This window comes from Onychomys torridus, chromosome 2 (genome assembly GCF_903995425.1).
Source record: "Onychomys torridus chromosome 2, mOncTor1.1, whole genome shotgun sequence".
NCBI lineage: Eukaryota > Metazoa > Chordata > Mammalia > Rodentia > Cricetidae > Onychomys > Onychomys torridus.
The window spans coordinates 93312484-93332343 of record NC_050444.1 but is presented as its reverse complement, the minus strand read 5'-3'; positions in this window follow the sequence as shown (position 1 = coordinate 93332343).

The window sequence follows — 19860 nt, the reverse complement described above, 5'->3', positions numbered from 1 at the left end:
AGATTTAAAGTATAAATGTCTACTTTGAATCATGATACAGGTAATCTGTAGCAGGAATCTTAAAAGTTCTCATTAATAAAATCAAACCCAAGGCCAGGTATTGGGGTGAATGCTGGAAGATCAGAGACACAGAACAAGCCAAGGCTTCCTCACCTCACCAGTTCCTCAGCTGGTTTTGTTTCTTCAGGCTGCAAGCTTCTGTGTCCTCATCCCAATGGCTCTCAGCTGAACTGCTGCTCCAAAGCCTAAAAGCTTAACCAGCCAAATGCTTAACTAACCAAAAGCTTCTAGTTTCTGGTCTTCAGGCCTTATATATCTTCCTACTTTCTGCCGTCACTCCCTGGGAGGAAAGGCTGGATTTCTAGGATTAAAGGTGTGTGTCTCCAAGCCTGCCTGTTGCTAATGTGGCCTTGAACTCAGAGATCCAGTGGTATTTCTGTCTCTGAAATGCTAGGATTAAAGGCATGTGCAACCACTTCCTATCCTCATGTTTAATATTGTGGCTGTCCTGCTCTCTGACCTAAGATAAGTTTATTTCGGGGAACACTACCACCACAGTAATCTGGAAGAGGACAGACACTAATAAGACCCTTGGAGCATCTTTGCTTTCTAGAATGGCTCTTATTCTACATCTTCTACATTTCTATTTTTTTGGTGGTCTGCTCCATATGGTTTTATGTAAATATGTAAAACATATGTATTTGTTTTAGATTATACTTCTGTACAAAATAGTATTGTATTCAGAATGAAATTGGCAACTTGGCTGGAAGAACAATAGTTTGAAAATAGTATCCTTTGTTTCTTGTTTATTCATGATAACTCATGTAGTAGGGTGGAAAAACAAATAACTGCTATTAGATAGGCTGCTTGGCTTTTTACAGTGGTTGAAGTTTTTATAGGAGTTTAGATCAGAAAGCATGTCTACTTTGGTATAAAGGGGGGTTTACAGTGAAGAATTTAATTCATGAGCTGGAGCTGGTTTTAGGATGAAGAGAAGTAATAGCTGATCGGCATGGACTTTGGATATACATGGCCAGCATTCAGTGTGGTGACTCTTCTTCTCAGGCTGTCGGCTGCCAAATTAGTTTCCCTCCAGTAATGATCCCCAAGTTAGCTTTGGTTAATGAGCTGAGAGGAACTGCAGGTACCTCTGTCCATTAACTGCCTCTCCCTGTAGCTCTGTGAGCTTACAGATTTTCTCTTGTCCCAGAATCCGATGGCAGCCATTGCAGGAGCCTGCTGTGAGGCAGATTACAGACAGACAAATCTCTGTGAGGCAATTTCTCATTTGAGAGTCCTTGCCTGAGTCAACAAGCACATGCTTTAGGTTTTAATTAAAGCCAGAACTAATGTTAGGAAAAGGTTGGTCACTTCTGCACAGGAAGATAGCTATCTCCTCTGTGCAGATGCAGTGATGGCGTCATCTCTACTTGTATAATAAGGTGCTAAGGGCAATACATGATCAAGACTCAGGAAAGGAAATGACAATATAGTTCATTCAAAATTCAGTAGCTCAAAATTAACAGGGAAAAGGAAATACATAGATAATTTAAATCTATTTTCTAACCAGACATATGCAGATAGCAAAAATGTAGTCTCACATAGGAGATACAATAAATTGTCAACATAAACTTTCTTTTTATTTAAAAATTTTATTTATTGCTGCTGTATTTTATGATGTGTATTTGAGGAGTGCCATGGTGCATGTGTAGAGGTCGGAGGATAACTGTGAATTTGTTTCTCTTCTTCTCCCTTTACGTGGGTGCTGGAGGCCTAGGTAACGATCTCAGGCTTGTGCAGCCAATGCTGTGCACAGTGTTCCATCTCAATGAGATTTTCTTTTAAATTAAACTTGTTTTGTTGCCTAAGGATGCAAGTTGATTCGGAGCGGTGGTGGCACATTCTTTTCATTCCAGCACTTGGCAAGCAGAGGTAGGTGGATCTCTGTAAATTTGAGGTTAGCCTACAAAGTGGGTTCCAGGACAACTGGGGCTGTTATACAAAGAAATCCTGTCTTTAAAAAAAAAAAAAAAAGATACAGCAACAGAAAAACAAACCAAAAAGATACTAGTTGAAACCTATAAATATAAAATAAAGTGAATATTTCTGAAGTGTAACCCTTTCAGACTGTACACCTCTGCAACACATATTTATGTTATTGCACTATTTTAACTATAAAGCCCAGGAGACCTGTGACAGCAGATGCTTCACAAATATGATTAACTTCTTTGGCTTCACCCTTCCTCCCCCCAAACCTAGAAACTGTTGTTTTCAGTCAAACTATTGTTGAACTAATGTTAACTTATAATTGTATCACAAACAACATAAGATTTACATGTAAACAAAATACCATGTCAAGTATGACATCATGTTTTCAAGAAACATATATTAGTTCCAAATTTTCCCTCAATGTTTCTTCTGGGTGAAATTTTTTCATCATTCTGAAGAGTTTATTTTTACAATTTCTGCTCTGTGGCTCAGAGATTTTGGTTCATTTCTATGACTGATTTAGCTTCTCTTTAGTGGTGAAATACTTTTTGGCCTGGAGCCTTCTATCTGGAGTTGGATTCATTCATGAACACCCTCAGGGCATTTTGAGCAGTTAAAGAATGCTGTCTGGGAGATCACAGGTCTTGTGGAAAAGCACACAGAACTCTCAGTGCAGCACATAGTCAGGAGCTCCAATCCTGAAGGCTGCAGCAGCAGCTATTCCTGCCCCCTCCCCTCAGGGAAAGGCTGACTCCATGTGCAATCACCACCGTGGCTCCGGAAAGAGTAGCACAGCTATGGCTCACCATTGCCTGCTTTCTTAAGCCCACGGGATCTCCATAGGAAAAATAAGGCCTTCCCCAATTCCAATGTGCTTCCTCATTTCCAAAGATGAACTGAAATTATTTCTCCAAAGAACCATGTCCCCTTGTCAAAGCATTCCAACATCCTGCTTTGTAAGCACCAAACCACATAGACATAATTAGGCTGCAGGTCAGAAGACTTGGATCGTAGCTTGGCCATTGTCCTGATTGATATTCATTGTCAGCTCTACACCTAAATGACAAGCCATCCAGACACATCTGTAAAGGACCCTGTAGATTAAGAGTAGTTTCTAAGAATACTTTGGAAGAATTTTCTTGATTATGGTGACTGATGTGGCATGGCCCATTTTAATTCTGGGTTGGAGCATGTAGGGGAACTTGCACCCACTTTGTCGCCAGGGTACTCTTGAGGAGAGAAGTATAAGAAATATTAGGTAGAAAGATAGAGGGGAGAGAAACAGATAGAAACACAGGATAGCCTCTGGAGGTCCTGGATCAATATCCACTGGCCCCTTCTGTCTTTTCTAAAGGGTCTTTTATGGGAATACCAAGGGGTGGAGCAAAAGACCAACCCCTAGCACAGCCAAGTGCAGACCCTTCCAATCACCTGATAACCATACACATGGTCAAGCAATCCTCTAATGCAGCCCTGCTCAGTAAAGCAAGCTCAGATTTCACTAGGAAACCTTTGTGGTCCTCCACAGGACCATTCCCTGGGCAAGAGCTCCTGGACTATATAAAACAGAGAGGGCAAGCTGAGCACTAGCCTGCATAACATTGCTCTTTGCTCTTGTCTATGGGCGTGATGTGACCAGCTGTTTAAAGCTCCTTCTGCCTTCACATACCTGCAAAATGAACTGTAACCTGGAATTCTGAGCCAAATAAATCCTTCTTCCTCTGAGTTGTTTGGTCAAGGTATTTATCATAGCAGCAGAACAGAAACTACTACATATTTTAATTGTACAACATGGATAAATACTCAGCTTGTTGCAAAGTATCTCATTATTCAAAACACATTTTCCTTTCTTTCCTGCTTGCACAACTGTGCTCATTCTTCCCCACAATTAGGTCCAATCAACTGACTGTGTTTTGAGCAAAGAAACTGAGGACAAAATACAGCACTGTATACAATTCTCCATTTTCCTCCCTGTTGTTGGTTGTTTTAACTATTTTAGCATGCCACCTAGCTCCCAAATAATTACACATGGAGGTTTATTCTTAATTATAAATGCGTGGCCTTAGCTTGACTTGTTTCTTGCCAGATTTTCATGTATTTATTTATTTTGTTTATTTTTATTTTTATTTTATTTTTTTGGTTTTTTGAGACTGGGTTTCTCTGTGTAGTTTTGGTGCCTGTCCTGGATCTTGCTCTGTAGACCAGGCTGGCCTCGAACTCACAGAGAATCACCTGGCTCTGCCTTCTGAGTGCTGGGATTAAAGACATGTACCACCACTGCCCAGCTTTGCCAGCTTTTCTTATCTTAAATTATCCCATGTACTTTTTGCCTCTAAGCTTTTTCCTTTTCTTATTTCTGTATATATTATTTTCACTCTTACTCCATGACTGGCTGGGTGGCTGGGTAGCTGGCCCCTAGCATCCTCCTCTCCATTTTCTCTTGCTCCTTCTTCTTCTCCAAGGCTTCCTCTTCTATTTTTTCTCTCTGCTTGTGAGCTCTGCCTATCCTTTCTCTTGCCTTGCTATTGACCATTCAGCTCTTTATTAGACCATCAGATGGTTTAGACAGTCAAAGTAACACAGCTTCACAGAGTTAAACAATTGCAGCTTAAAAAATGCAATACATCTTTATGTCATTAAACAAATGTTCCACAGCATAAACAAATGTAACATACCTTAAAATAATATTCCACATTTCCTCCTTTATTTCTAAATAAAAAGAAAGGTTTTAACTTTAACATAGTAAAATTATATACATCAAAAACAGTTATCAAGTAAGAATTACACTTACAATATTCTGTCCATTTGCAGTTAGCACATTCAGAGAAAATAATGCATTATCTGTCCTATCTTAATGAATCATAAATTTTATAACTAACTTACTTTCTATCATAACTAAAGAAAACTGCAACTATAACTATCTAATCTTCAGTTCCATGAAAGACCCAGAAGGATACAATATTGTTTAAAAACAGAGACATTTGGCTGCCTGGACAGTCATCCAAAGTTTCTCTGCAACTTTGGGGCATCCATCTTTAGCCTACAGGCCCAAAATATCTAGCAAACTTTTCAGTGAAGCAGAAAATTTGAAGGACTGGCCTACCTTGTATTGGCAAAGTTCATCAGTCACTTTCCTTTGTCTTGCAGAATATTTGGCAGTTTTCTGTGAAGCAGGAATTTTGAAGGACTGTCCTGTCTTGTTTGGGCAAACTTCAACAGTCTTTTTCCTGTGGGTCCTGAATGTCTAGTCTGCACAGTACATTGTCAGCAGTCAAAGGCAAGAGCAGTTTCTTTGATTAGCAGCTAACCTTACCACAATGAAAGAAAACTCCACTAAGGAGTTTCTTCAATGCCTATCATATCTTAAGTGAATTGGTGCTGTCAGGAGCAGATGTGTCTCATTGTCATGACAAATCTTTGGTTCATAAAACATTTTAAATGCCATATTATGTAGGTCTTTGAAGTGTTTGAAAACCATTTATCTATCTAAAATATATCTCTATATGATCTTGAAAACATACCTAACATATCTACAAATTTGATTGTTATAAATGATTAGGTACTAACCTGTTTCTTGATTATCTAAATAGTCTATAATAATAGCTTTCAAAACTAGAATTTTAGCTTACATTTTTAAATGAACTGCATAGATGTAACACTTTAAACAAGAATAAAACATATATACAGTGTAACAAAAATAACTTAAAATTTGTATAAAAGTACTAGAGTCCTCTAAGTGATAACAAACCTCTATAACTCACAAAATATCCAACAGCCTCCCAAAATCCAACTCTTGGGATTGTCAGTATAGAATTCTCCAAACTGCTTCCTGCTCTCTGTAGACAAACCATCTTTAGGATATCATAGAGAAAATTTTGAGATAATGACCAAGTCCTGGGAAGACCAGCAGTAACCGTTGTTGATAGATATCACCTGTCAAGATTCAGGAGATCTCCCTTGATCAAACCTGATCCATATTAACCTGGAACAAATCCAGAGTCTCTTGCTTCCTATGGAAGCAAAAGCAGAGCTTCTTTCCCAAAGTAACACATTTTTAAATTTCTTTTTTAAAGTTAAGGCATTCTTAAAGTATCTAGGTTGGGTCAATTTAGCAGTCCAGTTAACAATCCCAAGTCTCTTACAATCTGTTACTTGCTTATCAACATTCAAAAAATTCAAAATCAACACAACAACATACAGGATCCAGACTCCCTGTGTATTTCCCATCTCTACTTGGCTTATTCTTTTTTAAATTAGTTTATATCTCTTTTTAAAGACTTATTTTAAAACTATTTCTTTCTTTTAAAACTTTCTTTCTTTGACTGTCCATACTCTTTTTGTTTCTTTCTTAATCCTACAAAGACTATAAAACACAGTTTTTTTTTTTTTTCCAATGTGGAAACCTCATTTACTGCATAACATTCAGCCTTTTTTGACCACACAAGTGATCAAACACTAAACTACTAAGTGACACAGAGACCACTGCATGGCTCTAGTGGCTGGTTCCACCTGCTTCTAGGGTCATGAAAGCCTAAAACTTGCTGCCAGTTTGGAGGTTCTTCTGAACAGGAACTGCATTCAACCTTTCTTGAGCTATAGAATGCTGATGCTTGGCTCTGTGGCAGAAGAACTTTACTAGTTTTTTATTTCTACCTAACTACTGACTGCTCAAGGTCTTGCCTTAAGGCAGCAATTCTTAAAGGAGCCATGTCCTTTTTTTCAGCTTTCTCGGGCTCTAGAAATATTAGAGCCTCATGTTGGTACGCCAAAATGTTCTTGGTTGTTTTTGCTCTTTTAGGAGCCTGCCACCAAGCTTCCAAGTAAATTCACACATGGAGACTTATTCTTAATTATAAATGCCCAGCCTTAGCTTGGTTTATTTCTCATCAGTTTTTCTTAACTAATTATCCCATATATCTTTGGCCTTGGGGGTCATCTGGGCTGAATCTCATCACTGAAAATCCATAATGTTGTTTGTGCTTTATTGTTCCCTTTCCTTCATTTGATTGTTGGAGAATGGAGGAAACACAGTGATAGTGCATAACAATTTCCTCCAAAGTGAAACATTTCCTCCCTTTCCAGGAAGGAAGTGGTGAGGCTCAAGACTTAGCAATCAAGTAACTACAAGTCTCAGAAATTTTCTGAAACTAACAAGACTCACAAAGTTCCTCTCAAAGTTATGGAAGCTATCAATAACTGTTGGAGGAGGAAAATCCTTATGGCATGTTGAGCTGCATGAAAATTATACAGAAAGCTCTAGGGTTACATGTTTCATAATATGTCACCCCTGTATGGGTGGACTTTTCAGTGATACAGATGGCTCAGTCACCCATGTGCCTGTAAGTTAATACCAATAATCTCATTAATTCACCAATTTGGACTTTAGTTGAATCAATACTTTGGTCTGTCCTTGGTTTGCTATTTGGTATAAATAGATATTTGTGGCACATCTAATGAGAAAAATATCTCACAAATCAGTATACACTGAAAAGCATGTAAATTTTAAATTCTACACATATTTTCAAAGATGATGGCTGACTTCCCAATTTATACCTATCTTCACCTGAAAAAGAAGTGACTAGATGTTACGGGATGGATAACTAGAGTTTCGTTACTGCTTCAATGCTGCACACATATTATGTGTAAGACAATGATCCAGATGCCTCTAATCATCACAACCACCATAGAAAGTAGGAAATTAAGACTCACATATTGGTTAGGGAGGGATACCTGCCAATGTAGAACCTATAAATTTTAGGGTCTTGATAGAGCACAGAATTATTTATAATGTTATTCAGGCAATAATTCAATGTAGTTTCGTACTCTGGAAAACATTTTGAGAGTGCATAAATAGAGATATTCCATACGGAATGTAAATACATTAGAGATCTGTGGGGAGGTGTCATGGAATATTATTTTAAAGTCTGTTACATTTGTTCATGCTGTGGAACATTTGTTTAATGATGAGAAGATGTGCTACATTTCTTTATATTGCATTCGTTTAACTCAGTGAAGCTGTGTTACTTTCCCTGTCCAAAACATCTGATGTTTTCATAAAGAGCTGAATGGCCAGAGAGCAAGGCAGGAGAAAGGACAGTTGGGGTTGGCAGGCAGAGAGAAGAAATTGAAGGGGAAATCTGGGAGGAAAGGGAGAAAGATCAAGACAAAAGAGAGGAAGGAGGGGGACTTCAGGGGCCAGCTACCAACCACCCAGCTACACAGCCAGATGCAGAATAAGAAGGAAAGAAAATGTATCCAGGAATAGAGAAAGATATTTTCACTTTTTAATAAAGCTCCTCTTCAGGTTTTAAATAGAAGACCCTCCTTCCCTTCAAGGCCCCTGTCATATTTGCCTCTCAGTCCAGTAACTACTTTTTATTATATTAGTAGTAGTGGTACTATTATATTTAATGTTTGTTTTAAGGTTGACAGGCCATAGAGTCACAGAAAAATTAAGTTTCATTCAAGTTAGAGATATATGGGATTTGTGTATTTGAGCTTGAGAGGATGTGCAACTCAGTTTCTGAAAATCAAGAGTGCTATCTAGGTTAAGGATATAGTCAAGGATTACGATTATCATTTTTGGTTATAATATTCCCAAATTCACATTTCTACTCTTAGTATCTAGTGCTTGGTGTAGAATAAGCCTTCACTATAAAGTAATGGAATGCAAGATTAAATGTACAATGTCTATGAGTCATAGGACAGGTCTCTCTTATCAACTTACCTCAAAAGAATGAGAATTGAGAGGACATCTTTGGGCTAAACTTAGTGACATATTGTTAGCCAGTTTAATGTATCACTGGCTAACTCATGAGAAAATAGCATAGCTGAAATTACTCAAATTATTGGAAATCACTCAAAATTTAAATATTTAAATTTTAGCATACTTACTTCCAAACTGGTCAGATCATGAAATTTTTTATTCTATTTGAAATATTTTCAAGGAAGAAGATTCAATAAGTTCTCTCAATAAATAACTCTAATATCTGAACAACTTATCTGATTATCTTTTTTCCCTTGAAGCTATTTCTCCTTGTTCTGTCCTTGGTGGTAATAGAAAAAGCAGTAATAACCACCATCTACACATTCAAAGACTGTTCAAGGTAAATTAGAGAAGACACAATTTCCACTTGCATAGAGCATACAATCTACCAAAGGAAAAGAACAAATGCATTAGCTATGCTTGAGTGAGAGAGCTATTTGGGGTAAGGCTTATTAAATGATTCCTTATATATGGCAGCACTCTGGGACAAGACCATTATTTGTCAGGAAAACAACAATACAACTCAGTCTCATGGAGGGAAGAGGATGTCTCAGGTGTCCTAATTAATAACTGAGAACGCTAGGACAATGAAATCATTTGAGAGCCAGTGTTTGAAAAAGAATACTTTTGTCTTATTCAAGCCACTTAATTATGGCCTCTCCTAGAGCATCTCAGGCTACATCCAACTAACTCATACATATAATCAACCAATATGCATATTATACATTTATTCACATATCTGTGGGTAGGTAAGCACAAATTTAATTGAGATAAAAACTTACATTGAATTATACAATATGTATTTGTGAAAGTATCTATAAGGGCATTTTATATGCAGCCAGTATTATTAAGCCTCCTCATTTTGGGGATATTTTTCTTGATGCATAGTAAGCTGTGGTAGTATAGAATGTACATATACTTGAGGTTGCTACTATTAACTCACAGAATGTATACTAAGTGGGTTGAGCTGCTGGCTTCGTTTCTTAGATCAAACTTACAAATTAGGGATATTAGTCTTAATTCAGTAGCAACAGAGTCAATGACCATGCCAAATGATTCTCATTAGCCTCATAAGAAGTGCAATGGGGGGGGGGGCAGTGGCTGGAAAGATCGCTCAGAGGTTAAGAGCACTGACTGCTCTTCCATAGGTCCTGAGTTCAATTCCCAGCAACCACATGGTGGCCCACAGCCATCTATAATGAGATCTGGTGCCCTCTTCTGGCCTGCAAGCATATATGCAGACAGAACACTGTATACATAATAAATAAATCTTAAAAAAAAAAAAGTGCAACGGGTAGAAATGTACTAGTAATGATGATGTGAGAACCTACAGGACATCCCTTTAAGGAAATGGCAAATTAATGTTAGCAAAATCCCAAACTGATGGTAGAGACCAAGTTACAACAGAAAGTCAAACCTAAAACCTTCTCGTAATTGCTCCTAAGAAACATTCAAGCAAAAGACCACTTTGCAACAAAACTTAAAAGACAGCACTACACAGAAGGGTTACTGAAGCTACTGAGATGTCTTAGTAAGAGAAGACAGAAGTGAGTGGATTCTGGCACCAACCACTAAGCCTCAATCTAAATTAGACTGGATTTGACATTGAATTTGGTCTTTGTTTGGAGATGGTTCACATCTGGTCAGAGCAAAAGTCTGTGTGAAGTTGGATGAGTGAACACTTGGCTTTACAGCAATACACTGAAACAGGAACAGCCTGACCACATTCCCAGCCCAGTCAGAGCTGATATCCAATCTTGTCATATTCATTAGTTTCAATCTTTCTTTTTGTAGATAAGACGTAATAAGGGATTTGAATATTCTATCTTCTTCTCCCTTTAGTAGACCTCTGATGGGGCTATTAATGGGTGTGAAACGGCCAGAGGGCAGGAAGCCTTAGATAACAATAGATGAAACAGATGGCAAAGTGAATCCACAAACTGGATAAGGCTATTTAATATCCACTCATCATCATGATTAAACATTTGGGAGGTGGGTTTTCTGCACATTAACTTGACAGTACAATAAGAGCCACAGCCTTTCTGGGGTTCAGTTTAAGCACATGTAGAATATGGAGCTTGGACTAACTCAGTCATAGTTAACACTGCTCAGAGAAGTCCTCGGATTCTTATACGACATTTAAGTACCTAAACAAACAAGAGGCAGGTGCAGGCCTCTCCTCTAACCAAACCACACTACATTTTTAACGTATGTGTTTCTAAAATAATGTTACAATCATATTAATTTCTGTTATATAAGAAAAAGACGTCATTGGCAAAATAAAGTTTGTGATCCTTGGGAAAGGCACATCCTAAGACTACTAGTGATTTCATAGTCTGTGATTCTGCTGGGGAAACTAAGAAGGTGAAAATACTTTCAGCTCGCTGAAAGTAGCACCATATCCTCAGTCATGATTCATGATCAAAACATAACTATTCTTCCAGGATGATCATTTTCAAGAAGATAGGAAATAAATAATAAATTAACATTTTATGAAGAAGCACATCTTAAGAGTATGGAAAAACCAATTATATTTATAATTTTTTTCTAGAACCTCAGGGTCCTAGTTTATCAGGGCTGTGGTTCACAACTAATTACAATATAACGAATTGATGAAGGACAGTTCTTTGAGACATAAGTCAGTCTGGACATTTCAGAAGTTTTCATGAACTAGAATTTGAGAGGAACTATAGCATGACAACAACTTGTCTACTCTGTTTCTATTTCTCATTTCCTCCTTCATCCCTTCCCCTCTGACCATGGCTCCTGGGCCAGTGAGTTCCTAGAATTATGCTTTGAATTAAAGATGTTCCACAGAACTTTATGGTTTTTAAAAATCATTTAAAATTTTTACTTATTATTAACAGGGAACATATGTGCATGAGGGAAGTCTCTCATGCCATGAAGTGTGGTATGGAGATCAAAACACAACTTTCAGGAGTTGGTTCTCTCCTTCCACCTTTATGTGGATTGTCATGCTTGAGCAGCAAGAATCTTTATCTCTGAGTCATTACACAGACTCTACAGTTCTGGGCTTTAAGGGGCTCTGGAGACTGTAGTGGGCAGGCCTCCCTGGAGGGAGTAGGTCATTAGGTTTAGGAATTTTAAGCTTGGCCTGGCCCAGGGTGTATAACATTGACTGTTTCTCAGTCTGCCATAATGGGCATAGCTTCCACGACCAGGACCTTTGCTGCTAGGAGTGAGCGCCTGTAAGATGCTAGTTCTGAGATGGGCTATACTCGAAATAAAACTATCCTCCTCAAATTGTCTCTGTCATATATTTTGGTTGCAGAGGTAAAATAGTAACTAATAGTGTCTTTGAACACAATTTTTGAACACAAAGTTAGTAACTATTTTTTTTACCAAGGTGCACAGATAATTTCAAAGAAGGTACACATAAAAGTTAAAAGAAAAGAGACCATAAATTGGAAAGAGAGTAGGGGCAACATCACATTGGAAGATTTGAAGATTTGGAGGGAAAGAAGGGAAGGAGGAATTGATGTCATTATATTATAATCTCTCTCTCTCTCTCTCTCTCTCTCTCTCTCTCTCTCTGTGTGTGTGTGTGTGTGTGTGTAATGTGTGTAGTGTGTGTATGTAGTGTGTGTATATGTGTGTTTGTAGCGTGTGTGTGTGCATCTTTCATTTATTTATTCATTTATTTCCGAGTCCTAAAAGCACCATGGACTCATTGAAAACACAAAATCACTCAGTGTCAACAGCAGTGAAAAAAATTCAACTAGTCATACTTCTGCCTTCCAGAAATACTTTAATATTTGCTGTATCCTCCAAGAATATTCTAAGATAAGACAGAATTTTCTGTGCAGTGTCCCTTTGCAATCTATTGTTTTCATTTAAGTACTATATTTCAAATCTTACACACACACACACACACAAATACACACACACACACACACACACACACACACACACACACACACTACTGTATAAAACTGAATTTAAAGAAACCGGTTTTGTCATTGGCACTAAGTTAAAAAAGAAAGAAAGAAACAGTATGTAAATATACGAGCTTGGTATTCAAGTCAAAATGATGGAGATAGCCAAGCAGAGACTCAGTCCTGAGCTATATGTACTCTGAGGCCATAAAGCTGCCAATCATTAGACTTGGCTTCTTCCATACCTACACTTTCAAAATGAAGGTCCACTGCAGGAAGGAGACCATTTAACTCCTTGCTTTTTATTTTGTGTTTATCTGTTACTAGTTTTTGTTTTGTGTTAACTACAAGGATATAAAAGTAAATTCTATGGCTACAGTAGAGTTTTTCAGCCAAAAATGACTTAATTGTAACTGCAGATATAAATAAAACAAAAAGAGTGCAAATGATTCCCATAAAACTCTTAATAACTGGACCTCACAATCTATGGGTTTTATTTTTTAATAGTACACCTCTTGTTTTTAATAGCTGTCCTCTTATACTAAAGAAGAAAATGATTTAGTATAACATTACATCTAAATTTAGTCATGTGCTTTACTATTGAGACCTATTTTGGGATGTTTTCATTTTGCTCATTGGGACTCTTTTCTATCAGCAGGAAGAATTCCCTTAGCCTTCCTTATGAGACTGTTCTAGTAAACATGGACTTCCTCCAGTTTTGTTTGGATGGTCTGGACTGGTTGGGAGTTTTCCCACCATAACTGGGTCATGCTATTCTGCTGTCTGTGGCCAGCAAGTCCATATGTTACAGAGCAGTCTTAGTTAGAGTAAGTATGTATGAGACTTTCCACCTTTCTGAAACTAGATATTTAGACATTTCTCCAAGATTATATGTTTTCTACTACTGTAGCTATAGAAAAGTGTCCTACTTTTTTTTTGTTGTTGTTTTTAAACTCCTATTAATTGAAAGTTTGCTATTTTGTTGATGAACCATAAACTACGTAAACTTTCTTTATCTTTTAAATTCTTGTTCATGTTTTTTTTTCTTCTGAATGGGTGGACCCTGGGTTAACTAATAGATCTACTTACTCAGTTCTGCTATTGGTGCTTCCCATTGTGTTCTTCATCCCACTTATGGTGTTTGCAGCTCTGGGATTGCTATTTCACCTTCGCTATTATTGCGATCTTTATTCAACTTCTTGTTCTTCTGGCACCACTTTGTTTACCTTGTTCAACTGATACTCTATTTCTGAAGTTTATAGAGGTTCCTTAAGATCATTATTTCCACTTCTTTGTATTTTATCGACTTTCTCGTGTAGCTGGAGTTTTCCTGCCTGGTCCACATTCAGGACAAATCTCTCTCACCCGCCAGGTCCATAGATGCTCAGACCCAACCAAGTAAACACACAGGAACTTATATTGCTTGCAAACTGTATGGCCATGGCAGGCTTCTTGTTATCTACTTCTTTTATCTTAAATTAGCCCATTTCTATTAATCTGTAAGTTGCCATGTGGTTTGTAGCTTACCAGTATTTTATATCTTTCTTGTCATGGTGGTGCCTGGTAGCATCTCTCTGCCCCAGCCTTCCACCTCCCAGCAGTCTCCTCTTCCTTGTCCCGCCTACCCTATCCTTCCTGCCTGGCTACTGGCCAATCAGCACTTTATTTATTTTAACCAATCAGAGAAATACATTTGACATACAGAACATCCCACAGCATTCTCGTCTTTAGCATCAGTCATTTGTGCTTTATGGTGTCAGTTTGATTCACTGTGTTTCCCTGGCAGTCCTTCATCCTTGACTGGCTGTGTGCTGCTCTCTGTGTTTTTTAAAAAATCGGGTACTCACTCAGGTCTTAACAATCTAGTTCTGTGTAGGAAAGTCCTTTTAGAGTTATCCTGCTCAGAAATACTGGGTAAATGTTCTAAGTTGATTCCTAAATCCAGACCACTATGGTCAACATGGAATTCCCATGTGCTTGAAATGTTGGTTGCTAAAGCTCTCTGTTGCTGTGGGCAGAATCAAGTCTCAGTTTGCCAAGATTAGATTTGGAACAGTTTGAGTGATGAAGAAGTGCATGATACTAAGTTGAAACCTGAGGCTGTGTGGTCCCACTTGGCAGTTAAGCAAATAAATTAAATGTTAAAATGGACTAAAATGGATTGGAGATTTAATTGCTAGTAAGAACCAAAACTATGCATCTACTGAAAGAAAACAATAATAATTCTCCATGGTATTGGCCTGTGCAATGAAGTTATAGGTATTACCCCAAGCAAACAGATTTCAAAAACAAAAAGAAACATATTGAATTATATCAAACTAGGAAGAATTTGCACAACAAAAGAATCCATCAATCATCAGATTGAAGAGATTACCTGTGAAAAGGCAAAACTACAAAAATGATAGAGGTTAATAGTGAATTATACAATGTCAAACAACTCATCAGCAAGAACATAAACTAAATTAATAAATATACAAAGAAACACATATATTTTTTAAAAGAAAACACAAAAATGTCAACGGTAGACAAAAAAAAAATATCCAAAGTCATTAATCATCACAGATCACAAATTAAAGCCCTAGTAAGAAAGCACGTTCATTTGGGTAACTAATATCAAAAGACAAATGTTGACAAGTATGGGTAAAAAATGTAGAGGAAGGGGAAACCTTGCACAATTATAAAGGGTATGCAAATCAGTAATGTCATTATAGAAAACAGCAGGAGTTTCCTCTAAACATTACAAAGAATATTGAATTACTATCAAGACCCACTATTTCTCTGGATTTGTCTCTGTCTTATATTTTATTCTTTTTTAGGTTTTTATTTTATGTATATGGGTGTTTATATACAGTGTTTCTGTGTGCCACATTCACTTCTAGAGGCAAAAAGAGAGCATCAGAACCCTTAAAAGTTTGTAAGGAACCAGATCGATGCTGGGAATAGAATCTGAACCCTCTGGAAGAGCATCCAGTGCTTTTAACCATTGAACCAACCCTTCAGCTCCTATTAGCCATTGTCTTAGTTAGGGTTTCTACTGCTGTGAAGAGATACCATGATCATGGCAACTCTTATAGAGGAAAACATCTAATAGGGTGGCTTACAGTTTCAGAGGTTTAGACCATTATCATCATGGTGGGACATGGTAGCTTGTAGGCAGACATGATTCTAGAGCTGAGAGCTGAGAGTCCTACATCATGATTGGCAGGCAACAGGAAGTAAACTGTTTCACTGGCTTGAGCATATATGAGACGTTAAAGCCTGTTTCCACAGTGACACACCTCCTCCAAGAAGACCAAAACTCTAACAAGGCTAACTCTCCTAAAAATGCCATTCAGGGGCCATTTTCTTTCATACTACCACATTCCACTCCCTGGCCCCCAAAGATGTGAATCCATAATGTAGTGCAAAAAGGCATTCAATGTAACTTCAAAGATTCCTATAGTCTATAACAGTCTCCAAATTATGTGAAAGTATAAAGTTCTAAGTCTTCTGAGATTCATGCAATTTTTAACTGTAATTCCCTATAAAATCAAAAAGATAAAATCAGATTACATACTTCCAGAATACAATGGCAGGATATATATTACCATTCCAAAATGTAAGAAAGGGAGCAGAGTGAGGAAATACTGGACCAAAACAAGACCAAAAACCAGCTGGGCAAACTCTAAAGTCTCTATCTCCATGTCTGATGTCAAAGCACTCTTCAAATCTCTAACACTTTTCAGCTTTGTTGACTACAGTATATATATTTTTTCCCTTGAACTGTTTCCACTCCCTCTTATCAGATCTCCTTGGCAGGTGTCTTATGGTTCTGATATCTCCAATACCTAGGGGTCTACAAGGCAATTCAGGCTTCAAATTCACAGCTTCACACAATGGGCACTGCTGACATATGCCTGGATTCCATGGCTTTTCTTAGACTCAGAGGCAAATTTATAACACTTTTCATCTATTCTTGATGCTGAGGTCAAAACCACATGGATGAACCTTCAAGTTCTGCTGCATGCTGGGGATGGATATGGTCCCCTCATTGATTTAAATCTTCACCAACTTTCCATTTCCATGATTTCTTTCACTGCCTAAGTTTGGATGTTCTGCAACTAAATTGTAGACCAGGCTGGCCTCTGTGGGGCATACATGAGCTACAAAGATGGGGCTGAGAGGAAGTTAGCTCAAGTTGTTTATGCTGAGATAAGATACAAAGATCAGGAAATATGTCATTGCATAAACAACTCATAAACAAAGAAATGAGTATAGGGTAATCTTTAAAATGATGGGTTGGTTCCTTCCACCCCCTCCTAGGGTTCTGAGGGTTTTTGCTATAAAAGACGCTTACTGCTTAAATAATATAGGAGTTGTTGCTTGACTTGACTGTCCACTGCATCTGATTGTCTGATCCACTGTGTGTAGCTTGAGCATATATGAAACCTCAAAGCCTGCTTCCCCAGAGACATACTTCTTTCAACCAGGCCATACCTACTCCAACAAAACCAAACCTAATAGTGCCTGCCACTCCTTTTTGGGGACCATTTTCTTTCAAACCACCACAATGGGAATAGTAAAATACAAGAGACCATAAGGTTCTAAATTGTGGTCAACAAGTAAATGTATCATATCTCTCATGTTTTATTTTGATAATATAAAATGGCATTGAGAAAAAAAATAGAGATACATTTTACAATTGCAAATTGCTGACTTTGCTTCTGTAAACTTGCTTGCATTAGACACTGACCCATCCCCTCCCTGGAAATAAGTAAAAAGTTTCAGAGTCTAGACGCTGGCCTTGGAACAAGGTGTATAATTATAGATAAATAATAATAATAATAATAATAAGTCTCTGTTTAAAAATTCCCCAAATGGGACCCAAGATAAGGACCGCAGCAAACTAGGTCAAATGTCAGCCAATCACAAGCCTGTAACTATGTGAACTCCCCTCCAGAGTAACCGATCCCCCTAGATCTCCCCTGAGCCAACCAGTTTACAACGGGTGTTACAAAATTTCCCACGTAACAAAATGATTACTGAAATATATGATGATTTTTAAATTGGGCTAAACCTGGGGCACCTGGTATCTTATGCTAATTTTGTAGTTTCTGCCTTTAAAAATGCTTGTAACCGCTGCTTGGGGCTCTCTGATTGACCAGGGCAGAGAGCCCACTTGCGACAGTGCTGAATACATTCCCCTTGCTTGTTGCATCTGCTGGTTTGGAATCTTGGTTTCTGGGGGACCCTTCCGCAGTCAAAAGTATCCCAGGGGTCTGGGGTCTTTCAGGCATAACTTTGGAAAACATATTAGTTTCTTAAGTCACCCTTTGTTATAAATACCACATTCAAGCAATTTTATACAAGGTATGTATCTAAGTGAAATGAAAGCATGAGATCATTTAAAAATTATATGTGAACATTCAAGGTACACAACTATACTTAACATGTTTAAGATCCTACGTATATCAGATATACAGAACAGGCAATATGAAGAGACAATGTAGAGTGTGTCAGTGGCTGCCAAGAGGTACTTGGGGAAAGGATCCTGTGGAATTCCTACTAAATATGAAGAGTTTCTCTCTGGAGTAGTAGAAATATTCAGATATCAGTAAGATTAATTTCACAAAGGTGTATATATCCTTTTAAAAAATCACTGAATTGTACAAATTGACATTTTTAAGAGATGAATTTTTTTCTTTTTTAAATTATTATTATTATGTGTTTTAATTTTATACATCAGCCATGGGTTCCCCTGTCTTCCCCCCTCCTGCCCCCACCCCCACCTTCTCCCCATCCCCTCCCCTCCATTCCCATGTCCTCCAGGACCAAGACACCCCTGGGGACTCATTTAAACCTGGTGGATTCAGTACAGGCATGTCCTGTCCCCTCCTTCCAGGCTGAGTATGTGTCCCTGTGTAAGCCCAAGGTTCCAAACAGCCAGCTCATGCACTAAGGACAGGTCCTGGTCCCATAGACTGGGTGCCTCCCAAGCAGATCAAGCTATTCAATTGTCTCACTTATCCAGAAGGCCTAATGTAGCTGGGGGCTCCACAGCCATTGGTTCATAATTCATGTGCTTCCATTCATTTGGCTATTTGTCCCTGTGCTTTTTGCAATCTTGGATTCAACAATTCATGCTCTTACAGTCCCTCCTCTTTCTCGACAGTTGGACACCTGGAGCTTCACCTGGGGCCTGGCTGAGGATCTCTGCATCCACTTCCATCAGTTATTGGATCAATGGGACCTGTTGAAACTGAGAAGCTTTTGTAGAGCAAAGGACATGGTCAACAAGACAAAGCAACAGCCTACAGAATGGGAAAAGGTCTTCACCAACCCCACATCTGACAGAAGGCTGAAATCCAGAATATATAAAGAACTCAAGAAATCAGACATCAAAATGCCCAACAGTCCAATTAAGAAATGGGCTATAGAACTAAAGAGAGAATTCTCCACAGAGGAAGTTCAAATGGCTGAAAGACATTTAAGCAATTGCTCAACATTCCTAATTATCCGGGAAATGCAAATCAAAACGACTCTGAGATACCACCTTACACCTGTCAGAATGGCTAAGATCAAAAACACAGAAGATAGCTTATGCTGGAGAGGATGTGGAGCAAGGAGAACTCTCCTCCACTGCTGGTGGGAATGCAAGCTTGTACAGCCACTTTGGAAATCAATATGGTGCTTCCTTTGAAAATTGGGAATCCATCTCCCCCAAGGCCCAGCTGTAGCACTCTTGGGCATATACCCAAAGAATGCTCAATCATACCACAAGGGCATTTGCTCAGCTATGTTCATATCAGCATTGTTTGTGATAGCCAGAACCTGGAAACAACCTAGATGCCCTTCAACTGAAGAATATATAAAGAAAATATGGTACATATACACAATGGAGTACTACTCAGCAGAGAAAAACAATGACATCATGAGGTTTGCAGGCAAATGGATGGATCTAGAAAAAATCATCCTGAGTGAGGTGACCCAGACTCAGAAGGACAAACATGGTATGTACTCACTCATAGGAGGATACTAGATGTAAAACAAAGATGACTAGACTGCTACACAACTCCAGGGAGGCTACCTAGAAAACGGGACCCTAGGAAAGACCCAGGGATCACCCAATGACAGAGAAATGGATGAGATCTCTATGAACAACCTGGACGACAGAGGGAGTAATGAAGGGCAAGATTTGAGGGAAAGAAAGCTTAGGGGAGCAGGAGATCC